This window comes from Lithobates pipiens, unplaced genomic scaffold, assembly GCF_037356315.1.
Source record: "Lithobates pipiens isolate NorthernLeopardFrog02 unplaced genomic scaffold, aLitPip1_a1.2 Scaffold_23, whole genome shotgun sequence".
In the NCBI taxonomy this organism is placed as follows: domain Eukaryota; kingdom Metazoa; phylum Chordata; class Amphibia; order Anura; family Ranidae; genus Lithobates; species Lithobates pipiens.
In genome coordinates, this window is record NW_027507785.1 from 230587279 (window position 1) to 230607354 (window position 20076).

The window sequence follows — 20076 nt, forward strand, 5'->3', positions numbered from 1 at the left end:
TATTGCTGCTGTTCGACATATACCAAGCATTTTGTCTGTGTTTCTAGATGCAACCACAAAAAATTCTGTATTGAAATAAATAATGGTGTGTTGGTTGTGAAGCGATGATCTTCAGTGTCCCATTCATTTAGAAACTTGAAATAAATATTGGGTGGTTTTTGGATTCCCTCTATTTATTATTAATATGTATTCACTTATTCCTATAATTAGCTAGTCTGTCAAAGCTCTGATAAAGTTAATGGTGATGATATAACAACAATATTAGCTGTGGAAATAAATACACTGTTTATATAAACAAGAGTCTCATTTATTTCCCAAGAAAATAGGATTGCCAACATAAAACACTAAAAGAAAATATTACAGAGCATATGAAACAAAAGAACATCAATGATACCTTAACCACTTGGCGCCCATACTACGTCTATTGACGTCATGGGCTTTGTGGCGGTATATCTGAATGATGCCTGAGGCCACAGACATCATTCAGATATCAGTGTTTTCAGCTGGCGATTCCCTGCACCATAAGAAGGATCATAGCGGCTGTTCCGCCGCTTGATCATTCTTACGGGCGGCGGGAGGGGACGCCCCCCCTCCTGCCACCATCCGGTGCTTGTACCGACTCACCGCTTCCATCGGTGAGTTGGTCACAGGATCCACCGGCCCCCGGAAGTCACCATAGAGATTTCCGGTGGACCAGATCGTCCCCGGAGTCTCTATGATCGTTTGGAGGCCGGGCGCGATGTTATGACATCACGCCCGGCCTCTGCATTCAAATTAACGGCGCCGATTTGGCTAGGAAGCCGGGATCGGTTTTTTATTTTTTTTTATTTTAGGCTTCCCAGCCTAGAGGTGAGATATGGGGTCTTATTGACCCCATATCTCACTGTAAATATGTCCCATCATGCCATATTCCTATTACAAGGGATGTTTACATTCCTTGTAATAGGAATAAAAGTAATCATTTTTTTATTTTTTTTAAAGTGTCAAACTAAAAAAATAAAAATAAAATTAACAATAATAAAAAAAGCGCCCCTGTCCCCGTGAGCTCGTACGCAGAAGCGAACGCATACGTAAGTCCCTCCCACATATGAAAACGGTGTTCAAACCACACATGTGAGGTATCGCCGCGAACGTTAGAGCGAGGGCAATAATTCTATAATTAGATTTCCTCTGTACCCCAAAACATGTAACCAGAAAAAAATTTAAAGCGTCGCCTATGGGGATTTTTAAATACCAAAGTTTGGCGCCATTCCACGAGCACATGCAATTTTGAAGCGTGACATGTTGGGTATCTATTTACTCGGCGTATCTTCCTCTTTCACATTATGCAAAAAAATTGGGCTAACTTTACTGTTTTTTTTTTTTGTTTGTTTTTTTTAAGCATGAAACTGTTTTTTTTCTGAATAAAACATGTTCGAAAAATTGCTGCGCAAATACCGTGCGAGATAAAAGTTGCAACGACCGCCATTGTATTCTCTAGGGTCTTTGCTAAAAACACATATATAATGTTTGGGGGTTCTATGTAATTTTCTAGCAAAATAATTAGGAATTTTACATGTAGGAGAGAAATGTCAGAATTGGCCTGGGCGCAAAGTGGTTAAGTAAGGTGTCCTCTGTGTTCAGTAGCTTTCAGCTGGGCTCAGTGGGGCAAGAGAGTCTATCTGGCCAACACCTTTAAAGTCCATTCAGACACCACCCACACAAATGCCTGATGCCAGCCTAGCTAGCATTCTGACAAATAAAAATTGATTAGAGGCAGTCCTTCCTAATCACTAGGAAGTATAATGTTCTTCTGTACTTCCTTTAGGATGCTGTAGTGACCACTAGGGGCAGCATTTGTCCATGAATCACTGCTATTTGCCCCTGGTCCTTTGATGTTGGTCTAACTCAGGAAATCGGTCATCTTGGCAGCAGTTGATTTTTGAAGCTTTTGTTTGCAGTCATGATAATCAGGCACTTCGATCTTTATTATACCAGGTGGTTTGAAGCCAAGCTTTCTTATCCCATACTCCCTGGCCAGGGGATATGCGTGACCCTTTTCTTCCAAATTAAGATTCTGATATGCATTCTTCAGTTACATAGCACTGATGGGTAACCTGCTCAGTGGCATTCCAGGCTGCCCCCAAGAGTGATGAGGCTAGGTGTAACCAGATTTCATATTCAACATCTTGCAATATGAAAAAAAAACGTTGCCTTCCAACAACACTCAATATCACGTGCATGCTTTAATTCTAAATCGAAAAAAAATATCAAATATTGTTGTTAGAGAACAGCCAATTGTATAATGAAAAGTCATAAATGTCTGCAACTAATTATGGCAGTGGAGTGGTAGGGTCTTTAACATCAAGCAAAACAAGGGAGGATACCGTGTTTGGGGCCTGAATTTATGTCATGCTGCTGTTAAAAATCCATCTGGCAGGGAATTGTTGCAGACTAAAGTAGAGGAGAACAAGTGGAATAATTTCATAAATACAAAGAAACAATGCAATGGTGATGTTGCTAATGCTGTACCTTGGCGACCAGGCTGACTTCTTTGTGACAGCACTGACATAATGGGACAAACCACTCCCGTGGTGGGTGGAGTGCAATGCACTTCCGCCTAGCAGCACTAGGGTCGCTGGTTCGAATCCCAACCATAGCACTGCATGTGTGGAGTTTGCATGTTCTCGCTGTGCCTGGGTGGGTTTCCTCCCACATTACAAAGACATGCCGATAGGTTATTTGGCTCCTGTTTAAGTAAGTATATGTATGAATGTGAGTTAAGGGACCCTTAGATTGTAAGCTCGTTGAGGGCAGGAACGGATGTGAATGTGCAATATATATATACGTAAAGTGCTGTGTAAATTGACAGCGCTATGTAAGTAACTGTAATAATAATCTGCTCTCTTGCTTCTTTGTGGAGTAATATGGGGATATGTTATTTGATCCAGGGGCATGACTATGGATTACCCATGATTTCTGAACCTTTATTATGACCGCAAAATCGGAAAATCAAAGCCTCTATAAAGAAAGATAAACACTGAGGCATACACACTGAACAAATGCCATAAGCAGTGTCTTGAAGCATAATTTGTATGAACCTGAACTTGCCTGAGACTACTGCCACATAGATTACTACAGTAATAAGCAGACTGTACCAGTAGCCTGGGTTGGCTCAGTTTACCATTCAGGTGCTCACTTACCTTGTCGGTGGCATAATCATCATAAGCATGTCATTTTCCATACCATTAAGAAATGAACTTTTAACAGTATAAATTAGAGGTGCACCAAATAGAAATTTTGGTGCTGAAAAAATGAAACAGAATTTTTTTTAAACATATTTATATTTTTATATATAATTGTATTTTTTTAAATTAATATCATCAATTTAAATTAATATGAATTTATTGTTGGCCATTATTGGCACCTTTAGTACAAGAAAAACTCAAGAAAAATGCAGTCCGCAGTCTCTGACCATCTCTTGTATCATGTCTGCAATCTCTTAAAACTTAAGCACATAGCTAATAGTATTAGCAAAATTTCCATTCGGTGCACCTCTAGCAGACATGATACAGGAGATGGTCAGAGACTGCAGACATAAGAGATCAGATGCAGCCTCACCAGTGCCCATCAGATGCAGTCTCACCAGTGCCCATCAGATGTAGCTTCACCAGTGCCCGGATCACACAGAGTGGCGGTCTCTCCCACTGAGTCACAGGGCTGGATTTGAATTGCTCAGGCCGGGCAGTCGCAGTAACAAAATCAAGCCTTTTATGATACACGCCACATCCCCACATTGGATCAGTGTGCCCTCTATCACAGGAGGCGGGACATTTTTTTACTGCGGCTGCCAAACAGTCCAGCTCCATGAACCTGAGGGAGATCACCACTCTGCGTGACAAGGAGGGGAGGAGGAATGGGAGGACATTGAGGAGCGCCAGGTTGACACTCCCACAATGTGCGGCACTCAGGGCTGACCGCACCCTTTTCGTGTGCCATTATCTGCAACTTTTTTCTTTTGGCCGATCGCAAAAAACGGAATTTTCGGCCGATATGTTTCAACAGCTGAAATTTCGGTGCAACTCTACTATAAATCAATCATGTATAACAGTGGTCATCTTTAACCACACTTCCCAAATACTAATGGCTATGTGTGTATGCTTGTGAAAAATGTGTGTATCTATGTATCAGTTTATTGATCACACATCTATTAATAAGTGGTCACCTGTCTAACATGCTTCTGCTTTAGTTAGTTAGCTACACCTACTACTACTTTAGAGGAAAAATGTAAAAACTGATTGTACTTTCTGTACCTTCTCAAAATAGACTTTTTCACAAATATATCTTCATATGCACCTTTCTAGATGTGTTGAGTTGTAAAAGCATGAGGTATAGGAACTAAATAACTTAAAAAGTAAAAACAATCTAATTCTATAAAAGCCCAGGTGTCAAATTTGAGAATCATGGGGAACATTCACGCTAAGAATTGCATTGCAGGGGATAGTTGGGGAAATCATTGGTTGAGTAGATTACAAGACATTTATACATGCCTATTCCTTCCCAACATCATTCCCTTCATTTTCATATAGTCCCAAAGCTCTGTAGTAATTTGATTGGTAATGAGTGACACCGCAATGAGTGTATGCATTAAATTACATAATGAAAAATACATTTCTTCCATGGAGCCTGACAACATATGTGCCTCAGGTCAGCTAATGAAAATGTTTAGAGAGTTTCCAAGCACTGAAATGTTTACATAATGCTTGTCTTAGTGTTTCTTTCCAGCTTAATTGCATGAGGTCGTCCTAGAAAAGGTTTAGACAATTATTCATAACCACAAAATGTCTCAGAAATGCAGTGCATTCACATGTTAAAATGTCCTCAACGATGGGAGGAAATAAAACTCAAGGATTTCTGATATGTTTTCTCAGCAGTTTTGTCTACAAATTATGCATCTCCTGATAAAATTTTTTGTTGGACTACAATCTGTCTGAGGGCTGAGTTTAACTTTTGAGCTTTTTGTTAAAGAAAAAATAAAATAAAAAATATAGATATAGATAGATAGATATAGATATATAAATATAGATAGATATATATAGATAGATATATATCGCTATATATAGATAGATATATAGAGATATATATATATATATATATATATATATATATATATATATATATATATATATATATATATATATATATATATATATAGAGATATATATCTATATATATATATATAGAGATATATCTCTATATATATATATATATATATATATAAACTTCCATAAGTACGTTTTAGATTGGTGGTTCCCAAACTGCAGTCTCAATGCTGCCACTTGCTTGCCTTTTACCCAGCTCTTGGGCCTAATGTACACGGGACACTCAGGCAACCTCTTCTGAACGTTTTCCTTGACAGCTGGAAACCAGCGTTTAAAAACGTCTTTTTATTCGTGTTTAGCAGCGTTTTGCGTCTAGGAGCGGTTTTTAAAGATTACATCAGGAGACCCTCCCAAATGCTTACAAATCACAAAAACAGTATTAACTATTTCAGCCATCCTGTGAGACCAGAGTGAGCAGCAGCAGCTGAGAGAGCAGTGTACTTGCAATTACCTCTCTTAATTTTGGTGCTTTGACTATGAATCCCATAATGAGCATATGTGAGGAAATGCTCCCGACGTTGCTGAGGCCTGAAAGACATCGGAAATTGCGTGAGAGGACCAGATTTTCTTGCTACTGGACTCATCTATTGATTTCACAACGCATGTCTGCAGGATACTTTTCAAACTTGTATATCCAGCTGCGTAGTTACCCAGATAAATTCTATAAGTTTACCCGCATGTCTATTGCCACCTTTTGACCTTCTCCTTCAAAAGGTTTGCCACCCTCTAACAGGCATGGACACGAACATGAGGAAGAGCGTGCCACCAGAGGAACATCTTTTTGTGACTACCTAGAAACTTAAGATGAGGGCAAAATCATTAAAACCGCCAGATATTAAATTTTATGCAATTATATTTGATCAAGTAGGGAGGGGGTCAAGCGCAATGGTGGGGTCATCTGGTTCAAATCTCAAAGTTTGAACATATGGGTCAAATTCCCATTCTACTTTAGCTTACAGCAATGCTAATAGTGTATTGGATCCTTGGCACATTAGGGGTATATTAAATGGTCTATCAAGCTTGCAAGCAATTACAAGTGTTTAAAAGTGTTTTTTAGTTATTTTTCATCATTTTTAACCACTTGCCGACTAGCTGCCATCATTGTACTGCGGCAGGTCGACACAATCCCACGAACCGTCGTAGGTGTACGTCAGTCCCTTTAAGCGGGATAGCAGGCACATGCACGCTGCACAGCTGGGGGGTTGTGTGTGTGTGTGTGAGAACACACAAATCCCTGTTCTGTGAGCTGAGAGAGAGATTGCGAGTTCCTATGAGCTGGAAACCACGATCTCTCATCTCCTATAGTCAGTCCCATCCCCCACAGTTAGAACACAGATGTAGGGAACACAGTTAACTCCTTGGTTGCCCCCTAGTGTTAACCTCTTCCCTGCCAGTGACATTTATACCGTAATCTGTGCATTTTTGTCCGCATAATGTCAGTGTCTCGATAAAAATTGCAGATCGCCGCCATTACTAGTAAAAATAAAGTTTATAGCACAAAAAATAAAAAACACAGAGATGATCAAATGGCACCAAAAGAAAGCTCTATTTGTGAGGGGAAAAAAAAGGACGTCAATTTTGTTTGGGTAAAACATTGCACGACTGCGCAGTTGTCAGTTAAAACAACGCAGTGCGTATCGCAAAAAATGGCCTGGTCATTGAACAAAATTTGGAAATGTAAAAAAAGGGCACCTTTTAAAAACGCTTTTGAATGAAAATGCAGCTAGATGCCGGTACTGCGTCTGGCATCTAAAACACTGGTAAACTCAACATCTGAACCCATTTTTCAGCGTCCGAAGAACAGTCTCTAAACGCAACTGCCTAAAAATGACAACAAACGAGCCTGTGTACATGTACACATAAGATTACACTGGATGGAAAAAACGAATGTTCGTTTACAGGCAGCAGTGTACAAGAGGCCTTAAGCCTCATGTACACTGCTGCTGGTAAACGGACATTTAGGAGCAGTTGGGTGTTTTTTTTTCAGCTGCCCCTAAACTCTCCTCTGTTATCTTATCAGCACATGTACACAGGGTCGTTTACGGTCGTTTCTAGGCAGTTGAGTTTAGAGGCATTTTTTGGGGGGAAAAAAAGCATTCAGGACAGATGTTCAGAGGCATTTGAAATGCCAAATGACTGTAACAGCTTGTAAACGCACCAACTCGCGTTTTAGCCGCGTTTAGTTTACAGGCGTTTTTTTTTTTTTTTTTTTGGGCTATTTGAAAAAAATGCTTCTAAACACAAACGCAGCAAAACTGATGTTTTAAACGTTGGTTACTATCTGTCAAGTTGAATCATTCAGGAGAGGTTGTAAAAATGTCCCATGTACATTAAGCCTTAGTGAACTTCCCCTCACTGACATTATTGATGGCGCACAATTCCTTCCTCCAACACTAACAAAGGGGGCACCGTTGCTTCCACTGACCCCAACTATAGGGCACTGTTGCTTCATCTGACCATACTGACGGGGAACTATTTCTCCCACTGACAATATTGATGGGACATGGTTTTTTATCCATTGACGCCAACTATTGGGCACAAGCGGGAAACAAGTGATGGGGCACTATTCTGCCCACTAACACCAATGATGCAGTGCTGTTTCTATCACTAACCTTATTGACAGTGCACTATTCCTCCCACTGACCCTAGATAGTACATTATTCGTCCCACTGATCATATAGATAGGACATCATTCCTCTCACTGAAACTAATGATAGGACAATACATTATTCCTTCTACTTAAAGCAAAGGTGGGGCACTATTATTTTACTGACACCAACGATGAGGCACTATAACTCCCATAAACCCCAAATGATGGGACACTGTTCCTTCCACTGATACTATTAATGGGACATTTTTCCACTGACACCAGTGATGGGGCGCTAGTCCTCCCACAAACACCAGTGATGGGGCGCTAGTCCTCCCACAAACACCAGTGATGGGGCGCTGGTCCTCCCACAAACACCAGTGATGGGGCGCTAGTCCTCCCGCAAGCTCCAGCGATGGGGCGCTAGTCCTCCCGCAAGCTCCAGCGATGGGGCGCTAGTCCTCCCGCAAGCTCCAGCGATGGGGCGCTAGTCCTCCCGCAAGCTCCAGCGATGGGGCGCTAGTCCTCCCGCAAGCTCCAGCGATGGGGCGCTAGTCCTCCCGCAAGCTCCAGCGATGGGGCGCTAGTCCTCCCGCAAGCTCCAGCGATGGGGCGCTAGTCCTCCCGCAAGCTCCAGCGATGGGGCGCTAGTCCTCCCGCAAGCTCCAGCGATGGGGCGCTAGTCCTCCCGCAAGCTCCAGCGATGGGGCGCTAGTCCTCCCGCAAGCTCCAGCGATGGGGCGCTAGTCCTCCCGCAAGCTCCAGCGGTGGGGCGCTAGTCCTCCCGCAAGCTCCAGCGGTGGGGCGCTAGTCCTCCCGCAAGCTCCAGCGGTGGGGCGCTAGTCCTCCCGCAAGCTCCAGCGGTGGGGCGCTAGTCCTCCCGCAAGCTCCAGCGATGGGGCGCTAGTCCTCCCGCAAGCTCCAGCGATGGGGCGCTAGTCCTCCCGCAAGCTCCAGCGATGGGGCGCTAGTCCTCCCGCAAGCTCCAGCGATGGGGCGCTAGTCCACCCGCAAGCTCCAGCGATGGGGCGCTAGTCCACCCGCAAGCTCCAGCGATGGGGCGCTAGTCCTCCCGCAAGCTCCAGCGATGGGGCGCTAGTCCTCCCGCAAGCTCCAGCGATGGGGCGCTAGTCCTCCCGCAAGCTCCAGCGATGGGGCGCTAGTCCTCCCGCAAGCTCCAGCGATGGGGCGCTAGTCCTCCCGCAAGCTCCAGCGATGGGGCGCTAGTCCTCCCGCAAGCTCCAGCGATGGGGCGCTAGTCCTCCCGCAAGCTCCAGCGATGGGGCGCTAGTCCTCCCGCAAGCTCCAGCGATGGGGCGCTAGTCCTCCCGCAAGCTCCAGCGATGGGGCGCTAGTCCTCCCGCAAGCTCCAGCGATGGGGCGCTAGTCCTCCCGCAAGCTCCAGCGATGGGGCGCTAGTCCTCCCGCAAGCTCCAGCGATGGGGCGCTAGTCCTCCCGCAAGCTCCAGCGATGGGGCGCTAGTCCTCCCGCAAGCTCCAGCGATGGGGCGCTAGTCCTCCCGCAAGCTCCAGCGATGGGGCGCTAGTCCTCCCGCAAGCTCCAGCGATGGGGCCCTAGTCCTCCCGCAAGCTCCAGCGATGGGGCCCTAGTCCTCCCGCAAGCTCCAGCGATGGGGCCCTAGTCCTCCCGCAAGCACCAGCGATGGGGCCCTAGTCCTCCCGCAAGCACCAGCGATGGGGCCCTAGTCCTCCCGCAAGCACCAGTGATGGGGCCCTAGTCCTTCCACTGACACGAAGGATGGTTATTGTTCCTCCACTTTCAATGAATACAGATACTAGGTAATTTTTTTTATTTTTCTATCAATGATGCTGTTACATTTTCTACTTCCACTGTCCACAGTCTGGCCCCATGAAGTCTGAAAGGCAGTGAATGAGCCCTAGTTTAGAAAGTTTGAGGACTCTTGCTGTATATATTGTCACAAATGATCATACTGTATACCGACACAGGGGTTTATTTAGTAAGGCTGGAGAGTGCAAGATCTGGTGCAACCCTGAACAGAGACCAATTTGCTTCCAGGTTTTATTGCCAAAGCTTAATTGAACAAGCTGAAGTTAGAAGCTGATTGGATATTATAAACAGCTGCACCAAATTCTGAGTGCACTAGTTTTAGTAAATATAACCCAGTGTGGATGATTTACTAAAATTGTAGAGTCCATAATCTGGTGCAGCTCTACATAGAAACCAATCAGCTTCCAGGTTTTTTTTTTTTTTGCGAAAGCCTAATTGAACAAGCTGAAGTTAGAAGGCGATTGGCTACCATGCACAACTGCACTAGATCTTGCACTCTCCAGTTTTAGTAAATCAACCCAAGTGAATCAGAAATTGCTATACTAAGGTGCTGCCCTTTCAGTACTCCTGAAACAAAGTTCTTTAACCACTTACCGCCCGCCCACCGTCAAATGACAGCTGGGCAGTAGGCTCTTGTTCTGATCATCAGTGCCCTGATTACAATTACGTGCCATCAGTGCCCACAATTGGCAGCAATCAGTGGCCATTAGTGATGCCAGTCAGTGCTGGCTATCGCTGCTTCCCATCACTGATGCCCATCATTGCCAATCAATGCTGCCTATCCGTTCGGCCTATCTGTGCCCACCAGTGCCACCTATCTTTGTAAACCAGTGCCACCTATCGGTACCCATAAGTGCAACATATTCATGCCTCCTCATCAGTGCAACCTCATCAGTGCTGCCTCATCGGCACCTATCAGTGAAGGAGAATAAGTACTTATTTTTTTCCTAAAAAACAAAACAAAAAACCCCCAGAAGTTATTAAATACCACCAAAAGAAAGCTTTGCTTATGTGAAGAGAATGATAAAAATTTCACATGGTTATAGTGGTGCATGACCGTGCAATTGTCACTCAAAGTGTGACAGTGCTAAAAGCTGAAAAATGGCCTGGGCAGGAAGGGGGTGTAAGTGCCCTGTATTGAGGTGGTTAAAAAAAATATGGTGCTAGTTAACATAACAATGGGATAAACTCTTCACTTCTCTGTTGATGAGAGATCTCCTCCATGTTTATGACCGCTCTCTCTCATATAGTCAATTAGTGTCTGTCAAAATAAAGAAAATAAATGGACAGTGTCTGTTTCAAGTAATCAACAAAGCAGTAATATAAAGGATTGTTGCTGTCACTCATAAATACACATAATGGCCTAGCTTGAAAGGTAGAAAGCACAGCTGAGATTGGTTTGCTAGAAAGAAAAACAAAACATAGCCCCTTGTGTGACAGTTATTTGTTTGTGTCATCATTTATCATAAGTATTGTCGACAACAAAAAGCAATTCAAACATAAACCTATGTCAAAAATGACTTTTTGTTATTCAGAGTCATCCGTAAAAATTTGTTCCTTACTTTGGGCTTTTTGTTTCTAGGTCTGTTAGCATTGGTCAGTGCCGATCAACTCTCTTCATATATCAGCCCTTAAGTGCAAACCCTGAAGGGATCATCAAAAGGCTGCAGATAGAATATTGTATTTAAATAACATAACGCTACAGAAATTAATCAGAGACCACAGATACGCAGCAGAAATGGTTAAGTACTATGGGCATAATCCAAAACTGCAAAATGCTATCGGAGCTGTTAGAGGCTTGGTCCATGCTTCAGGAGACGGGCATTGACGGGAGACGTGTTATTAGGAATTTGTTAGCCTTTGTACACACGGTCGGAGAATCCGTCGGAATGTGTCCTATCGGACCGTGTCGTCGGGTAATCCAACTGTGTGTGGTATGCATCGGACTGATTCCATCGGAATATCCGTCGGACCCAATTTTCCAACATGTTGGAAATATTTCCCGACCAACTGGGCCGGTCGGACATACTCCGATCATGTGTAGCGAATTTTGATCGGACCAAGTGCCACGCATGCTCAGATCAAATTCCTACATCAAAGCTATTGGCTACTAGCCTGAATGTAGTCCCATCGTAACAAAATTACGTCATCACGTTCTGAAAGATCGGATTTTTCGACAACTTAGTCCGACCGTGTGTATGCAACAGTTTCGGACAAGATCCGACAGACAAAATCCGACGGAGAAAATCCGACGGATTTGGTTGTCGAAATCTCCGACCATGTGTACAGGGGCTTAGAGATCACTAATATTACAGGTCATTTGCAAATCGATGCCCCCAATAATTTGCCCTCAAAAAACCCCCCTAAATATTACTTGTACAACATTTGATCTTTCTCTTGAGATCTCTCTTAATATGGGATCTTCAGGTTCCAGAAAGCCTGGCTTCTCTTCCCAAAATTGAGTGGTTTTTGCAATAAATTATACTCCACTATTCATATCTCTATTGAGATCTTTCAGCCTGCCCAATGTTGGATAACTTTGCTTTAAATGCTTCCCAGACCTGCAGTTCAGCTCTTACATGTACATGGCACAATCTTCATTGATTCCAGTAGAAAGGATTTTAAGTGGTTACGTTTGCAGCACGTTACACCTTAAATAGGCATGTAATATGGCACAGAAGGTGAAGTTAGCCTTTAAAGTAACCTAAGTTAGATGAGCCTCCTAAATAAGGACTTGTGTTGTTGCGTTTTTGTTCGCTTCAAGTGGGATTTGCATTTCCAACAATTGATCTGCTTGAAGCAGGTCAGGAGGAGGTCAACTGTGAGTCAGATGCACCTGAAAGAGCTCAAAAGTGTCTTAAACTGATGACATCACAAGCACAGTTAAAACAGGCCCTAAAGTGGTGTTATTATGCAAGACATTGCTGGTACATAAATTCCATTTTGAAAGTATCTCTGGGGTTCCCAGGACCTGCATCAATTTCTGGGCTTAGGTTATATGTAACTACTGACTTTGTCAAGTCACTGTTTAAGCACACATCCTCAAGTTCCAAAGTGGAATGAAAGTTCCTGACATACCTGTGCTGTATTTTAAGGCGATAGATGTAATTAAATTACAATCTTAAGTCCAAAAAATTTGAGATGCTGTGTAAAATCTACATAAAAACAAAATGCAATGATTTGCAAATCTCAGAATTCCATATTTTAATCACAATAGAAAATACATCAAATGTTTAAACAGAGAAAGTGTACCCTTTAATGGAAAAAAAGAAGTTAATGTTAAAATTAATGGCAGAAACCTGTCTCAAAAAAGTTGGAACAGGGCAACAAGCTATCAAAGTGGTACTAACATGAGCCAGAAGAACATTTTGCAACAAGGTTAATTGACAACAGGTCAGGAACATGATTGGGTATAAAAAGAGCATCTTGGGGAGAGAGAGTGTCTTAGGTGAACCTCTGTCCATCGTTACTTCTATCTGTGAAAAGCTGCGCCTTTAAATATATTATCAAAAGGTTCAGAGAATCCCAGAATAGAAAAGGGACAAGGGCAAAACACTACTGGATGTCTGTGATCTTCAGGCCCTAAGATGGCACTGCATGAAAAAAAGGCATGGTGACACCTTACTCTTTCACTTTTCCTTCCCTCCTTTTTTCTCTTTTTACTTCTGATTTATTTTCAAGTTATATCAGTTTATCTATGCTGTTATTTAGCGCTATAGTGTTCCAACAGTAATATTGCATTCATCGAAACCATGTCATTCAAGGTAGTTATGCTCATGCTTATTTCACAATGTCTTTGCTGTTTAACCACTTTTGGACTGCCGCCATGATTATGCATCGGTATTTTGACGTTGAATACCATTGTCATGGCAGAAGATGGATGCCATAACCCCAGTATATTCTTAAACGGAGGGCGATTCGCTTTCAGATGAAAATGGTTTCTGCGGCGGATTCGCTGCAAGATCCACTTTATTGGTGGTGGAAGAGGTGCCCACCCGCCTCCCGCCCCATTCTGGACGTCTCTGCCATCTACTGGAGCCGTCGGTAGTGGCAGAGACGATTCGAGTCTTTCCCCTCTGATGCATTGTGTCAAGTGAGGGAATGGTGGCCCCCACTTGACTCAATGACGTTGGATAATGGAAGCGAAGTGTAAATGTCTTTTTGACCCCAGATCTCACATTAAAGAGGTCCTGTGATGCTTTTTTTTCTATTACAAGGGATGTTTACATTCCTTGTAATAGGAATAAAAGTGATCCAAATTGTGTGTTTTTTTTTTTGTTTTTTTTTAAAGGACAGTGTAAAAATATAAAGTAAATTTAAACAAGATTTTTTTTTTAAAGCACTCCATCCCTCAGTGCTCGTGCACATACGTAAGTCGCACCCACACATGTGAGATATCGTTGGAGTGAGAGCAATAATTCTAGCAAAAGAACTTCTCTAATTCAGACCTGTAGAGCTTTTTAAACGTCACCTATGGAGATTTTTAAGGGTCAAAGTTTGTTGCCATTCCACGAATGGGCACAATTTTGAAGCATGACATATTGGGTATCAATTTACAAGGTGTAACAGTATCTTTCACAATATAAAAAAAAAAAAATGGGCAACCTTTACTGTTTTAATTTTTCTAATTTTTTTCAAAAAAGTATTTTTTTTTTTCCAAACAAAAAGGCATTTGTAAGACCCCTGCACAATTACCGCCATTTTATTCTCTAGGGTGTCTGAAAAAATATATATAGTGTTTGGAGGTTCTAAGTAATTTTCTAGCAAAAAAATTTTTTTTAACTTGTAAACAACAAGTTTGAAAAATAGGCCTGGTCCTTTAGTGGTTAAAAAGTGATATTTGTGAACATTGAGCTTATATTCCGTTAATGTCTCTATTTTTCGGTAAACCTCAATAAAAAAATATTTGAAAAAAGGAACAAAAAAAACAGGCATTTTTCTGTGATGGACATCACTGCATGGGCACAAGAATATTAACAAAAATCATTGTCTGTGAACATCTAAAAATGCAAGTTAAAGCTCTGTCATGCAAAGAAGCCATATCTGAACATGATCCAGAAATGCCACCATCCTCTTTGGGCCAAAGCTCATTTAAAATGGCCTGTTTCAAAGTGGAAAACTTTTTTGTGGTCAAATGAATTGGTCTGACATTCTTCCAGCTTGCGAATGGTGCTTCACACAAAAGCCTGCATCTCTGATATGTGGGTACATTAGTGCGTATTGAATGGGCAGCTTGCTCATCTAGAAAGGCACCATCAGTGCTGAAAGATGTATCCAGGTTTTAGAGCAGCATATGTTCCCATCAAAGTGGCTTTTTCAGGGAAGGCCTTGCATGTTTCAGCAGGACGATGCTAAACTGCATCCTGCATCGATGACCATAGCATGGCTTTGTAATAAAAGAACCCAGGTGCTTAAAGTGTAAAAAGCGAGAAGCTCCGCTAGTTTTTATTATTATTATACACGATTTATATAGTGCCAACAGTTTACGCAGAGCTTTACAATGTATAGGGGGACAACGCAATTACAGTACAATACAAAAGGTACAGGAGGGCCCTGCTCGTAGAGTTTACATTCTAAAGGGAGGGGGTGGTGGTACAAAAGGTAATAGCTGCAGAGAATGATTTGATGGGGGTGGCTCGGGGACAGTTAGGTGGGTGTGGGATATGCTTTCCTGAATAAATGAGTTTTCAGGGAACTCCTAAAGGTGGACAGGGTAGGGGCTGATCGGACAGACTGGGGCATGGAGTTCCAGAGGATGGGAGAGGCTCTGGAGAAGTCTTGAAGCCGAGCATGGGAGGAGGTAACAAGGGAGCTAGAAAGCAGGACCCCATCCAAGCCCCCACCCCATTTTGCATTTGGCACTTCATTTTTTTTTGGGAGAGAGCGGGTATCTGGTTTTGACAGGTACCAGTTTAAACTTCCGCCCAGATTGCCCAGGAGATCCAAGAGGTAGTTCACCCCTCCCCATTTTGCCTACAGCCTTCTGGGGCCTATCACAGGACCCAGAAGATGGCAGGACCATTCACGAAACACAGCCACAAGGCTTCACAGCTAGTTTCTCCTAGTTAAGATGCTAACACTAGGGACCCGAAGCCCAGTGAAGAACAGACTCGAGTGAGGACAGCACTGGACCCCCTGGACAGGTAAGTGTCCTTATATTAAAAGTCTGGGCTGTCTGCAGTTCAGACTTTTCACCAATTGAAAATATTTGGCACATATTGAAATGAAAAATATGACAAAGACCCAAACTGTTAAGCAGTAAGCATTCTATATCATGCAAGAATGGGACAACTTTCTTCTCCCAAACCTTCAGCAATTGGTCTCAATTCCCAAACATTCACAGAGTGTTAAGAGGGGAGTCTACACCGTGGTAAACATGGCCCTGTCCCAACATTTTTGACACGTGTTGCTGCCATCATTTTCAAAATTATAGCAAATTTTTTTTTTTAAATGGTACATTTTCTCATTTTAAACATTTAATATGTTTGCTATTGTGAATAAAATAGAGGATTATGAGATTTCCAAATCGTTGCATCTGGTTTTTTATGTAGATTTTACACCATATCCTGACCCAGAAATGTGCCCTATACATAACCAGCCAAACTTTTATAAGAACCTGCACATTGCATCAGACCCACCCGTCTGAAATCTGCTTAATACAAGACAATGTGAAGGTCAAAAAATGAATGTTATGTTAATTCTTCCCGATAGGGTTCCAGAAAATAAATTTTAGGATTACAAAATCACTTCACTCAGATCAGTGGTCACAATTCAAAGCTGCGCAGTAAATAACCCTGAGACAAGCTGAGTTTGGAAGTCGTGAATTTCTCCCCACAGAATAGAAATCCTGAAAACGTGAGCATTGTGTGTGTGTGTGTGTGTGTGAGATTATAGATTCATTGAACAATTGAAAAACGACAACTTCTATGATTGGGTAGCTTGGGTACCTCATAAAAAGATCACCTTGTCAGCTGCTTAACCGTGTAAATTGTGGCTGGGAACTTAATCATGAGCTAACTATGGGTGTCTAATAAAAATAGACATCAATTACTTGGACGTAATGCTGGCAGCACATAGATATCCTTCTTTGTGCTCCAGGGAGGAAGGAATTTGTGATCCAACAAGGAATCTGAGCTGGGCATTTCTAGCGTGCACTATTAAAGCAAATGGTTTTAGGTGAGGAGAACTTAAAATTTAGAGTCTTGAAGCTTTTATTTTTATATCCCGTTCCTCTAGTGGAGCTTTTCAGCTTTTATTTTTATTGTGTTCTTCATATAAATGATCACAATAGCCGCTCAGACTAGCAATTTTCCTGTCAGTGTGCATATTGTTATTTAGTACAAAAAAGAAGCCTACTGTTTTACCTGAAGCACTGTTTCTCAAGGTGAGCAACTTTTTGTGGTCCACAGTTAAAGCCGAACTTCAGACAGCTAAAAGTTCTGTCGGGTTTTATTTTCTGTCTGTGACCACGATGGGGAGATTTTACGCACAACTTCCTGTCCCTGCATCTGCAATTGATGAAAAGGCTGCAATTTCATAGATCTATACAAAACAAAATGGTGGCCATTTAAGGTTGAATGTTCACAAAATTTTGTAACAATTAGGGCTTCCAAATTGGACTCAAAAGATTTTTAAAGCACATGAACTGATGAACTCAGGTTACAGTGCCTTGAATATGAAAAATATAACCAAAGACTGGGAACCAATAACTTAATGAGTAAATTAACTTTGGAAGCTGTGTCCAATAATATAAGGCAGACAGAGAGGAAATGACTAGTCACCAGTATTGCCTGTGGTCCCCCTGCAGTTGATGTTTTCCCATTACTGACTTACTATGCCATTGGTCTCAAATGTGACTCTGCGCTGAGTCAGCCATCTTGGTAGAGACCGGGCTTTGCCTATTCTTGTCTCAGTCTTCAACATGAAGCACAGTAATGTCATCGGCAAATCTCCTATCACTAGTAGCCACGGGCAGCCATGACTTAGATCTCACACTGCAGGTATACAACTATGAGTCTGTGGGTACAGGAGTGCCTAGGCACATTCACATCCCAAAGGGTACACTGTTTTTTTCAGGAGGAATTCCCGACAAAAAGGTTGTTTTCAGGGTACTGCTTAGCAGTGTTAATTTTGATTTTAAATGTAGTTTTAGTGAGTCTTTTTGCTAAAATGCCATTTTAGTTTGTCGGATTTTAGTCATCTAAATTGTTTTAGTTTAAGGCTTCATGCACACATGGCATTAGAAAAAATTAGCTGCAAAAGCCATTACCAACACCAGGAAAATGCGACTTTTAGTTGCCTTTTGCTGTGCTGTTCATGTGCGTTTATCTGTGTTAGTATTTAGCAGTGTCTTTCTGCCTCTATTCAAAATCGATGGGTCCCTATGAAATCCATCTTAACTGATCCAACTTTCAACCCATTGATTTAAATAGAAGTCACATCCATTTCAGATCATCATGATCCGACTTGTGGTGCGTCTTGTGCTCTGAGGATCTTGAAGGGGAACCCCAAGCCAAAATGTAAAAAAAAAAACAGCATCCCCCCCCCCCCCCCCCAAGATCTATACCTGGCCCTTTAAGTCTGGTATGGATCTTGAAAGGAAACCACGCAAAAAAAAAAAGGTGCGGGTAAAACCCCCCCCCCTACAAAATAAATACCAGATCCTTATCCAAGCATGAAGCCCAGCAGGTCAGGAAAAGGGAGAGAGGAGTGTGCACCCCCCTGGACTAGACCAGGCCACACGCCATCAACATGGGGGATGTGGGTGCTTTGGGATAGCGAGGGCTCTGTTCCCCCACCATAAAACACATTGTCCCCATGTTGATAGGGACAAGAGCCTCCTCCCGACAACCCTGGGCGGTTGTTGTGGGAGTCTGCGGTCCACCCACCCCCATGTGAATAAGCATGGGGTACATTATACCTCTACCCATTCACCCCAAAAAAGGCAGTGTAGTGTAAATAAAAACAAGAGATGGTTTTATTTAGTTCTTTATTTAAAAAAAATCTGTCTCCGGTGCTGTCTTCTCCGCCACTGCTGTCTCCCTGCCTCCGACTTGTCAGAACTGTCTCTTTTGGGGGGTGAATGAGTAGGGGTATAATGTACCTCTACACATTCACATGGGGGAGCCCCTTTGTTAAAGCCTCTAGATTCTGATAAGCTCCCTGTCTGCAAGCAGGGATTTTAGTTTTGGCATGGTCTTCCACTTTAACGCTGTACCTTAAAGTTTACACGTGTTTACAAGCAGTTACAAGCATTTGGCGTTTGAAATGCGGTAAACTGCAGTCCTGAACGTGATTTATCTGCTTTCAAAAAAAAAAAGTGTCAGCAAACGAAACTGCCTCAAAATGACTATAAACATCTGAGTGTACATGAACACACAAGATAACAGAGGAGATTTCAGGGGCTGCTGGAAAAAAATGCCCAACTGCTCCTAAATGTGAGTTTAGAGACTTCAGTATACATGAAGCCCAAGTCTTTTTTAGTCAACTAAAATCTCCAGTACATTATAGTTAAATAAAATGTAATGGGTTTAGTCAACCACTTACCATCCCGGGTAATTGTAATATGAAGGCCGCAAGGTGGCTCTGCCATCCTGGGCCGTCATATGATGTCCTCGGCTTCCCGACAATTTAGGGTCCACTGTCTATCGGTAAACACACAGATCCACGTCCTGTCAGGGGAGAGGAGACAGATCGTGTGTTCCTAGTATATAGGAACACTGATGGGTCACCTCCCTCAGTCAGTTCCATCCCACCACAGTTAGAATCACTCCCTAAGTAACACATTTAACCCCTTTATCGTCCCCTGGTGTTAACCCCCTTCCCTGCTGGTGACATTTATACAGTAATCAGTGCATATTTATAGCACAGATCGCTGTATAATTGTCAATGGTTCCAAAATAGCGTCAAGTGTCCGATCTGTCCACCGCAATGTCACACCCCTGACAAAAATCGCAAATCGCCGCCATTACTAGTAAAAAAATTAAAATAAATAAATGCCATAAATGAATAACCTATTTTGTAGACACTATAACTTTTGCGCAAACCAATCAATATAGGCTGTTTGCGTTTTTTTTTTTTTTTTTTTTAACCAAAAACATGTAGAAGAATACACATTGGCCTAAACTGAGGAAGACTTTTATTTTTTTTAATTGGGATATTTATTATAGCAAAAAGTAAAAAAATATATATATATTTTTTTTTTAATTGCCCTTTTTTTTGTTTATAGCGCAAAAAATAAAGCATCAGAGGTGATTGAATACCACCAAAAGAAAAGCTCAATGATCAAAATTTTCATATGGGTACAGTGTTACATGACAGCGCAATTGTCATTCAAAATGTTACAGCCCTGAAAGCTGAAAATAGGCCTGAGCAGGAAAAGGGAGAAAATGCCCTGTATTGAAGCGGTTAAATTGTAATGCATTATTTAAGCATTTCTCTAGAATTTCCAAACTCATACTCATGAAGTAAAAATCTAATAACATGTAATTATATATGGTATTCAGGTTTGAACATTCAGTACAGACACAGATTTAGCC

General features: G+C 42.2%; 1 protein-coding gene across 6 annotated transcripts in view; it reads left to right on the forward strand.

Annotated features, from left to right (window-relative positions):
* DIPK1A (divergent protein kinase domain 1A) overlaps nt 1–20076 on the forward strand; it is a 233511-nt gene that overhangs the window by 140376 nt on the left and 73059 nt on the right. The window contains exon 1 of one of the 6 annotated variants that reach the window (XM_077452911.1): nt 16277–16393. The exons of the other annotated variants lie outside the window; for them this stretch is intronic. The gene's annotated coding sequence lies outside the window, so the exon portion shown is untranslated. Of the gene's footprint in view, nt 1–16276; nt 16394–20076 lie in introns of those variants that run through there. 6 annotated transcript variants of the gene reach the window in all.